This window comes from Salvelinus fontinalis, unplaced genomic scaffold (assembly GCF_029448725.1).
Source record: "Salvelinus fontinalis isolate EN_2023a unplaced genomic scaffold, ASM2944872v1 scaffold_0820, whole genome shotgun sequence".
Taxonomy (NCBI): Eukaryota; Metazoa; Chordata; class Actinopteri; order Salmoniformes; family Salmonidae; genus Salvelinus; species Salvelinus fontinalis.
The window spans coordinates 56,275-67,103 of NW_026601029.1; positions in this window are offsets into that span (position 1 = coordinate 56,275).

Below are 10,829 nucleotides of genomic sequence, written 5' to 3' on the forward strand. Positions count from 1 at the left end.
AGAGGAAATCCCCTTTCTATTCCCGGAAACAGACATTTTAAAGAAAACATCGTAACCCTAACAGTATACGTTGGTTTCACTTGTTTATTTCGGTGTCGAACGACTGTGCTGAAATTTGCATGAAGTTTCCTGTGTCATTGCAAGTTACTTGGAACTGGAGTCAGCCGGCAAGCAGAACCACACCTGACTGGAGTCAGCCGGCAAGCAGAACCACACCTGACTGGAGTCTACTGAAAGAACCAGACGGGCTACCTAATGGTCAACCTCTGTGGACTCACTGGTCTCACTGGCCTCTGTGGACTCACTGGCCTCTGTGGACTCACTGGCCTCTGTGGACTCACTGGCCTCTGTGGACTCACTGGCCTCTCTGGACTCACTGGCCTCTCTGGACTCACTGGCCTCTCTGGACTCACTGGCCTCTCTGGACTCACTAGACTCTCTGGACTCACTAGACTCTCTGGACTCACTAGACTCACTGGCCTCTCTGGTCTCACTGGCCTCTGGACTCCTCTGGACTCACTGGCCTCACTGGACTCACTAGACTCACTGGCCTCTCTGGACTCACTGGCCTCTCTGGACTCACTGGCCTCTGGACTCACTAGACTCACTGGCCTCTCTGGTCTTACTGGCCTCTCTGGACTTACTGGCCTCTCTGGACTCACTGGCCTCTCTGGACTCACTGGCCTCTCTGGACTCACTGGACTCACTGGACTCACTAGACTCACTGGCCTCTCTGGACTCACTGGCCAAACTGGCCCCTGGACTCCTCTGGACTCACTTGCCTCTCTGGACTCACTTGCCTCTCTGGACTCACTTGCCTCTCTGGACTCACTGGCCTCTCTGGACTCACTGGCCTCTGGACTCCTCTGGACTCACTGCCCTCACTGGACTCACTGGCCTCTGGACTCACTGGACTCACTGGCCTCTCTGGTCTCACTGGTCTCACTGGCCTCTGGACTCACTGGCCTCTCTGGACTCACTGGCCTCGACTCACTAGACTCACTGGCCTCTCTGGACTCACTGGCCTCTGGACTCCTCTGGACTCACTGGCCTTTCTGGACTCACTGGCCTCTGGACTCCTCTGGACTCACTGGCCTCTCTGGACTCACTGGCCTCACTGGACTCACTGGTCTCTCTGGCCTCTCTGGACTCACTGGCCTCTGGACTCACTAGACTCACTGGCCTCTCTGGACTCACTGGCCTCTCTGGACTTACTGGCCTCTCTGGACTCACTGGCCTCTGGACTCCTCTGGACTCACTGGCCTCTGGACTCCTCTGGACTCACTGGACTCACTGGCCTCTCTGGACTCACTGGACTCACTGGCCTCTCTGGACTCACTGGACTCTCTGGACTCTATGGACTCACTGGCCTCTCTGGACTCACTGGACTCTCTGGACTCACTGGACTCTCTGGACTCACTGGCCTCTCTGGACTCACTGGACTCACTGGCCTCTCTGGACTCACTGGTCTCTGGACTCCTCTGGACTCACTGGCCTCTGGACTCACTGGCCTCTGGACTCCTCTGGACTCACTGGCCTCTCTGGACTCACTGGACTCACTGGACTCTCTGGACTCACTGGACTCACTGGCCTCTCTGGACTCACTGGCCTCTCTGGACTCACTGGACTCTCTGGCCTCTCTGGACTCACTGGACTCACTGGCCTCTGGACTCACTGGACTAACTAGACTCACTGGACTAACTAGACTCACTGGACTCACTGGACTAACTAGACTCACTGGACTAACTAGACTCACTGGACTCACTGGCCTCTGGACTAACTAGACTCACTGGCCTCTCTGGACTCACTGGCCTCTCTGGACTCACTGGCCTCTCTGGACTCACTGGCCTCTCTGGACTCACTGGCCTCTCTGGACTCACTGGCCTCTCTGGACTCCTCTGGACTCACTGGCCTCTCTGGACTCACTGGCCTCTCTGGACTCACTGGTCTCTGGACTCCTCTGGACTCACTGGCCTCTCTGGACTCACTGGCCTCTGGACTCACTGGACTAACTAGACTCACTGGACTCACTGGCCTCTGGACTCACTGGACTAACTAGACTCACTGGCCTCTCTGGACTCACTGGCCTCTCTGGACTCACTGGCCTCTGGACTCCTCTGGACTCACTGGCCTCTCTGGACTCTCTGGCCTCTCTGGACTCACTGGCCTCTCTGGACTCACTGGCCTCTCTGGACTCACTGGCCTCTCTGGACTCACTGGCCTCTCTGGACTCACTGGCCTCTCTGGACTCACTAGACTCACTGGCCTCTCTGGACTCACTGGCCTCTCTGGACTCACTGGCCTCTCTGGACTCACTGGCCTCTCTGGACTCACTGGCCTCTGGACTCACTAGACTCACTGGCCTCTCTGGTCTTACTGGCCTCTCTGGACTTACTGGCCTCTCTGGACTCACTGGCCTCTCTGGACTCACTGGCCTCTCTGGACTCACTGGACTCACTGGACTCACTAGACTCACTGGCCTCTCTGGACTCACTGGCCAAACTGGCCCCTGGACTCCTCTGGACTCACTTGCCTCTCTGGACTCACTTGCCTCTCTGGACTCACTTGCCTCTCTGGACTCACTGGCCTCTCTGGACTCACTGGCCTCTGGACTCACTGGACTAACTAGACTCACTGGACTCACTGGCCTCTGGACTCCTCTGGACTCACTGCCCTCACTGGACTCACTGGCCTCTGGACTCACTGGACTCACTGGCCTCTCTGGTCTCACTGGTCTCACTGGCCTCTGGACTCACTGGCCTCTCTGGACTCACTGGCCTCGACTCACTAGACTCACTGGCCTCTCTGGACTCACTGGCCTCTGGACTCCTCTGGACTCACTGGCCTTTCTGGACTCACTGGCCTCTGGACTCCTCTGGACTCACTGGCCTCTCTGGACTCACTGGCCTCACTGGACTCACTGGTCTCTCTGGCCTCTCTGGACTCACTGGCCTCTGGACTCACTAGACTCACTGGCCTCTCTGGACTTACTGGCCTCTCTGGACTCACTGGCCTCTGGACTCCTCTGGACTCACTGGCCTCTGGACTCCTCTGGACTCACTGGACTCACTGGCCTCTCTGGACTCACTGGACTCACTGGCCTCTCTGGACTCACTGGACTCTCTGGACTCTATGGACTCACTGGCCTCTCTGGACTCACTGGACTCTCTGGACTCACTGGACTCTCTGGACTCACTGGCCTCTCTGGACTCACTGGACTCACTGGCCTCTCTGGACTCACTGGTCTCTGGACTCCTCTGGACTCACTGGCCTCTGGACTCACTGGCCTCTGGACTCCTCTGGACTCACTGGCCTCTCTGGACTCACTGGACTCACTGGACTCTCTGGACTCACTGGACTCACTGGCCTCTCTGGACTCACTGGCCTCTCTGGACTCACTGGACTCTCTGGCCTCTCTGGACTCACTGGACTCACTGGCCTCTGGACTCACTGGACTAACTAGACTCACTGGACTAACTAGACTCACTGGACTCACTGGACTAACTAGACTCACTGGACTAACTAGACTCACTGGACTCACTGGCCTCTGGACTAACTAGACTCACTGGCCTCTCTGGACTCACTGGCCTCTCTGGACTCACTGGCCTCTCTGGACTCACTGGCCTCTCTGGACTCACTGGCCTCTCTGGACTCACTGGCCTCTCTGGACTCCTCTGGACTCACTGGCCTCTCTGGACTCACTGGCCTCTCTGGACTCACTGGTCTCTGGACTCCTCTGGACTCACTGGCCTCTCTGGACTCACTGGCCTCTGGACTCACTGGACTAACTAGACTCACTGGACTCACTGGCCTCTGGACTCACTGGACTAACTAGACTCACTGGCCTCTCTGGACTCACTGGCCTCTCTGGACTCACTGGCCTCTGGACTCCTCTGGACTCACTGGCCTCTCTGGACTCTCTGGCCTCTCTGGACTCACTGGCCTCTCTGGACTCACTGGCCTCTCTGGACTCACTGGCCTCTCTGGACTCACTGGCCTCTCTGGACTCACTGGCCTCTCTGGACTCACTAGACTCACTGGCCTCTCTGGACTCACTGGCCTCTCTGGACTCACTGGCCTCTCTGGACTCACTGGCCTCACTGGACTCACTGGCCTCTCTGGACTCCTCTGGCCTCTCTGGACTCCTCTGGACTCACTGGCCTCTCTGGACTCACTGGCCTCTCTGGACTCCTCTGGCCTCTCTGGACTCCTCTGGACTCACTGGCCCCTCTGGACTCACTGGCCTCTCTGGACTCACTGGCCTCTGGACTCACTGGCATCTGAACTCACTGGCCTCTCTGGACTCACTGGCCTCTGGACTCACTGGCCTCTCTGGACTCACTAGACTCACTAGACTCTCTGGACTCACTAGACTCACTGGCCTCTCTGGTCTCACTGGTCTCTGGACTCCTCTGGCCTCACTGGACTCACTGGACTCACTGGCCTCTGGACTCACTGGCCTCTCTGGACTCACTGGCCTCTCTGGACTCACTGGCCTCTCTGGACTCACTGGCCTCTCTGGACTCACTGGCCTCTCTGGACTCACTGGCCTCTGGACTCACTGGCCTCTCTGGACTCACTAGACTCACTAGACTCTCTGGACTCACTAGACTCACTGGCCTCTGGACTCCTCTGGACTCACTGGCCTCTCTGGACTCACTGCCCTCACTGGCCTCACTGGACTCTCTGGACTCACTGGACTCACTGGCCTCTGGTCTCACTGGTCTCACTGGCCTCTGGACTCCTCTGGACTCACTGGCCTCTCTGGACTCACTGGCCTCTGGACTCACTAGACCCACTGGCCTCTCTGGACTCACTGGCCTCTGGACTCCTCTGGACTCACTGGCCTCTGGACTCCTCTGGACTCACTGCCCTCACTGGACTCACTGGCCTCTCTGGACTCACTGGCCTCACTGGACTCACTGGCCTCTGGACTCACTGGACTCACTGGCCTCTCTGGTCTCACTGGCCTCTGGACTCCTTTGGACTCACTGGCCTCTCTGGACTCACTGGCCTCTCTGGACTCACTAGACTCACTGGCCTCTCTGGACTTACTGGCCTCTCTGGACTCATTGGCCTCTGGACTCCTCTGGACTCACTGGCCTCTCTGGACTCACTGGCCTCTCTGGACTCACTGGCCCCTGGACTCCTCTGGCCTCACTGGACTCTCTGGACTCACTGGACTAACTAGACTCACTGGCCTCACTGGCCTCTGGACTCACTGGACTCACTGGCCTCTCTGGCCTCTCTGGTCTCACTGGCCTCTGGACTCACTGGCCTTTCTGGACTCACTGGCCTCTGGACTCCTCTGGACTCACTGCCCTCTCTGTACTCACTGGCCTCTCTGGACTCACTGGCCTCTCTAGACTCACTGGCCTCTCTAGACTCACTGGCCTCACTGGACTCACTAGACTCACTGGCCTCTCTGGTCTCACTGGCCTCTGGACTCCTCTGGACTCTCTGGACTCACTGGCCTCTCTGGCCTCTCTGGACTCACTGGCCTCTCTGGACTTACTGGCCTCTCTGGACTCACTGGCCTCTGGACTCACTGGCCTCTGGACTCACTGGCCTCTGGACTCCTCTGGACTCACTGGACTCCTCTGGACTCACTGGCCTCTCTGGACTCACTGGCCTCTCTGGACTCACTAGACTCACTGGCCTCTCTGGACTCACTGGCCTCTCTGGACTCACTGGCCCCTGGACTCACTGGACTCACTGGCCTCTCTGGCCTCTCTGGACTCTCTGGACTCCTCTGGCCTCTCTGGACTCCTCTGGCCTCTCTGGACTCCTCTGGCCTCTCTGGACTCACTGGCCTCTCTGGACTCACTGGCCTCTCTGGACTCACTAGACTCACTAGACTCTCTGGACTCACTAGACTCTCTGGACTCACTAGACTCACTGGCCTCTCTGGTCTCACTGGCCTCTGGACTCCTCTGGACTCACTGGCCTCTCTGGACTCACTGGCCTCTCTGGACTCACTAGACTCACTGGCCTCTCTGGACTCACTGGCCTCTCTGGACTCACTGGACTCACTGGCCTCTCTGGCCTCTCTGGACTCACTGGCCTCTCTGGACTCACTGGCCTCTCTGGACTTACTGGCCTCTCTGGACTTACTGGCCTCTCTGGACTCCTCTGGACTCACTGGCCTCTCTGGACTCACTGGCCTCTCTGGACTCACTGGCCTCTGGACTCACTGGACTAACTGGACTCACTGGACTCACTGGCCTCACTAGACTCACTGGCCTCACTAGACTCACTGGTCTCACTGGACTCACTGGCCTCTCTGGACTCACTGGCCTCTGGACTCACTGGACTAACTAGACTCACTGGACTCACTGGCCTCTGGACTCCTCTGGACTCACTGCCCTCACTGGACTCACTGGACTCACTGGACTCACTGGCCTCTCTGGTCTCACTGGCCTCTGGACTCACTGGCCTCTCTGGACTCACTGGCCTCTGGACTCACTAGACTCACTGGCTTCTCTGGACTCACTGGCCTTTCTGGACTCACTGGCCTTTCTGGACTCACTGGCCTCTGGACTCCTCTGGACTCACTGGCCTCTCTGGACTCACTGGCCTCTCTGGACTCACTAGACTCACTGGCCTCTCTGGACTTACTGGCCTCTCTGGACTCACTGGCCTCTGGACTCCTCTGGACTCACTGGCCTCTCTGGACTCACTGGCCTCTGGACTCCTCTGGACTCACTGGCCTCTCTGGACTCACTGGCCTCTGGACTCACTGGCCTCTGGACTCACTGGCCTCTGGACTCACTGGCCTCTGGACTCACTGGCCTCTGGACTCCTCTGGACTCCACTGGACTCACTGGACTCACTGGACTCACTGGACTCACTGGCCTCTCTGGACTCACTGGCCTCTCTGGACTCACTGGCCTCTCTGGACTCACTGGTCTCTGGACTCCTCTGGACTCACTGGCCTCTAGACTCACTGGCCTCTGGACTCCTCTGGACTCACTGGCCTCTCTGGACTCACTGGCCTCTGGACTCCTCTGGACTCACTGGACTCACTGGCCTCTCTGGACTCACTGGACTCTCTGGACTCTCTGGACTCTCTGGACTCTCTGGACTCACTGGCCTCTCTGGACTCACTGGACTCACTGGACTCACTGGCCTCTCTGGACTCACTGGCCTCTCTGGACTCACTGGACTAACTAGACTCACTGGACTCACTGGACTAACTAGACTCACTGGCCTCTCTGGACTCACTGGCCTCTCTGGACTCCTCTGGACTCACTGGCCTCTCTGGACTCACTGGCCTCTCTGGACTCACTGGCCTCTCTGGACTCACTGGCCTCTCTGGACTCACTGGTCTCTGGACTCCTCTGGACTCACTGGCCTCTCTGGACTCACTGGCCTCTCTGGACTCACTGGCCTCTGGACTCACTGGACTAACTAGACTCACTGGACTCACTGGCCTCTGGACTCACTGGACTAACTAGACTCACTGGCCTCTTTGGACTCACTGGCCTCTCTGGACTCACTGGCCTCTCTGGACTCACTGGCCTCTGGACTCCTCTGGACTCACTGGCCTCTCTGGCCTCTCTGGACTCACTGGCCTCTCTGGACTCACTGGCCTCTCTGGACTCACTGGCCTCTCTGGACTCACTGGCCTCTCTGGACTCACTAGACTCACTGGCCTCTCTGGACTCACTGGCCTCTCTTGCCTCTCTGGACTCACTGGACTCACTGGCCTCTCTGGCCTCTCTGGACTCCTCTGGACTCACTGGCCCCTCTGGACTCACTGGCCCCTCTGGACTCACTGGCCCCTCTGGACTCACTGGCCCCTCTGGACTCACTGGCCTCTCTGGACTCACTGGCCTCTCTGGACTCACTGGCCTCTGGACTCACTGGCCTCTCTGGACTCACTAGACTCACTGGCCTCTCTGGTCTCACTGGTCTCTGGACTCCTCTGGACTCACTGGCCTCCTCTGGACTCACTGGCCTCACTGGACTCACTGGCCTCACTGGACTCACTGGCCTCTGGACTCACTGGTCTCACTGGCCTCTCTGGACTCACTGGCCTCTCTGGACTCACTGGCCTCTCTGGACTCAATGGCCTCTGGACTCAATGGCCTCTGGACTCACTGGCCTCTCTGGACTCACTGGCCTCTCTGGACTCACTAGACTCACTAGACTCTCTGGACTCACTAGACTCTCTGGCCTCTCTGGACTCACTGGCCTCACTGGCCTCACTGGACTCACTGGCCTCTGGACTCACTGGACTCACTGGACTCACTGGCCTCTCTGGTCTCACTGGCCTCTGGACTCCTCTGGACTCACTGGCCTCTCTGGACTCACTGGCCTCTGGACTCAGTAGACCCACTGGCCTCTCTGGACTCACTGGCCTCTGGACTCCTCTGGACTCACTGGCCTCTCTGGACTCACTGGCCTCTGGGCTCCTCTGGACTCACTGCCCTCACTGGACTCACTGGCCTCTCTGGACTCACTGGCCTCTCTGGACTCACTGACCTCTCTGGACTCACTGGCCTCACTGGACTCACTGGCCTCTCTGGTCTCACTGGTCTCACTGGACTCACTAGACTCACTGGCTTCTCTGGACTCACTGGCCTCTCTGGACTCACTGGCCCCTGGACTCCTCTGGCCTCACTGGACTCACTGGCCTCTGGACTCACTAGACTCACTAGACTCTCTGGACTCTGGCCTCTATGGACTCACTGGCCTCTCTGGCCTCACTGGACTCACTGGCCTCTGGCCTCACTGGACTCTCTGGACTCACTAGACTCTCTGGACTCACTGGCCTCTCTGGACTCACTGGCCTGTCTGGACTCACTGGCCTCTCTGGACTCACTGGCCTCTCTGGACTCACTGGCCTCTCTGGACTCACTGGCCTCTGTGGATTCACTGGCCTCTCTGGACTCACTGGCCTCACTGGCCTCTGGACTCACTGGCCGATCTTCTATGCATGAGGCAGCAGTGCACTCCAAAACCATGCCGCGTTGTAGAGGCCTATGTGTGGATGAGTGAGGGAGTCGAGACTGGAGTGCAGTGGAGAGGAGGTTATGAGACTAAGCACAGAGCAGTAGGCTGAGGCAGATATCGCAGTCTCTCTGATTGCAGTAGGCTGAGGCAGATATCGCAGTCTCTCCGATTGCAGTAGGCTGAGGCAGATATCGCAGTCTCTCTGATTGCAGTAGGCTGAGGCAGATATCGCAGTCTCTCTGATTGCAGTAGGCTGAGGCAGATATCGCAGTCTCTCTGATTGCAGTAGGCTGAGGCAGATATTGCAGTCTCTCTGATTGCAGTAGGCTGAGGCAGATATCTCAGTCTCTCTGATTGCAGTAGGCTGAGGCAGATATTGCAGTCTCTCTGATTGCAGTAGGCTGAGGCAGATATCGCAGTCTCTCTGATTGCAGTAGGCTGAGGCAGATATTTCAGTCTCTCTGATTGCAGTAGGCTGAGGCAGATATCGCAGTCTCTCTGATTGCAGTAGGCTGAGGCAGATATCGCAGTCTCTCTGATTGCAGTAGGCTGAGGCAGATATCGTAGTCTCTCTGATTGCAGTAGGCTGAGGCAGATATCGCAGTCTCTCTGATTGCAGTAGGCTGAGGCAGATATCGCAGTCTCTCTGATTGCAGTAGGCTGATGCAGATATCTCTCTCTCTCTCTGATTGCAGTAGGCTGAGGCAGATATCTCTCTCTCTCTCTCTCTCTGATTGCAGTGCTGGACTGGACAGCAGTAACTGTCCCCAGGGTGTCAGAACAAGCTAGAGAAGTAACATGGGCTCTTCTAATGGTACGGAACCCTTTCCAGCTACTAGCCTAGCTGACCGTCTAACACCGGGTCCTTACTATAGGTCGTGTGGACCATGGAGCCCTTTCCAGCTACTTGGCTAGTCTACCGTCTAACACCGGGTCCTTACTATAGGTCGTGTGGACCATGGAGCCCTTTCCAGCTACTTGGCTAGTCTACCGTCTAACACCGGGTCCTTACTATAGGTCGTGTGGACCATGGAGCCCTTTCCAGCTACTTGGCTAGTCTACCGTCTAACACCGGGTCCTTACTATAGGTCGTGTGCACCATGAAGGTGGAAGAACACAGGACCTGCATGGGCGAAGAAAGGAAAAGAAACTAGGCGTCCAATGACGACGCTGCGGAGATCGAAGACGTGCGCACAATCTTGCAACGGATGGGTCTGATCGGGGAAAGCCCAGTGGATCGGGGAAAGCCCAGTGGATCGGGGAAAGCCCAGTGGATCGGGGAAAGCCCAGTGGATCGGGGAAAGCCAAGTGGATTGCAATTCTTCTGCTTGCCTTCTTTCTCTCACTTGCATATGGTTAGGAGTCGATGTAGGACTACCACTGTCTCTCTCTCTCTTAGTTTTACCTACCACACCCTCTCTCTTCTCTCTCTCTCTCTCTCTCTCTCTCTCCTCTCTCTCCTCTCTCTCTCTCTCTCTCTCTCTCTCTCTCTCTCTCTCTCTCTCTCTCTCTCTCTCTCTCTCTCTCTCTCTCTCTCTAAATTCAATTCAAGGGGCTTTATTGGCATGGGAAACATGTGTTAACATTGAAAAAGCAAATGAGGTAGATAATACACAAAATTGAAACAAACAAAACGAATTAACAGTAAACATTACACATCTCTCTCTCTGTTTCACCTACCACACTGTCTCTCTGCCTTCCTCAACCTCTTTCATTCTCTCCCTTCCTCTGTGGATGATTGAGGCCAAGGTCTAGGGAGAGGTCAGCCATAATCCAGCAGGTGGTTTCCTGTGTTGCTGGGAAGTTATTTATGTCCCCCCCCTTGAGTGGGTTGTGTTCACAGAAAAGCACTGGTGTTACACGAGCACTGG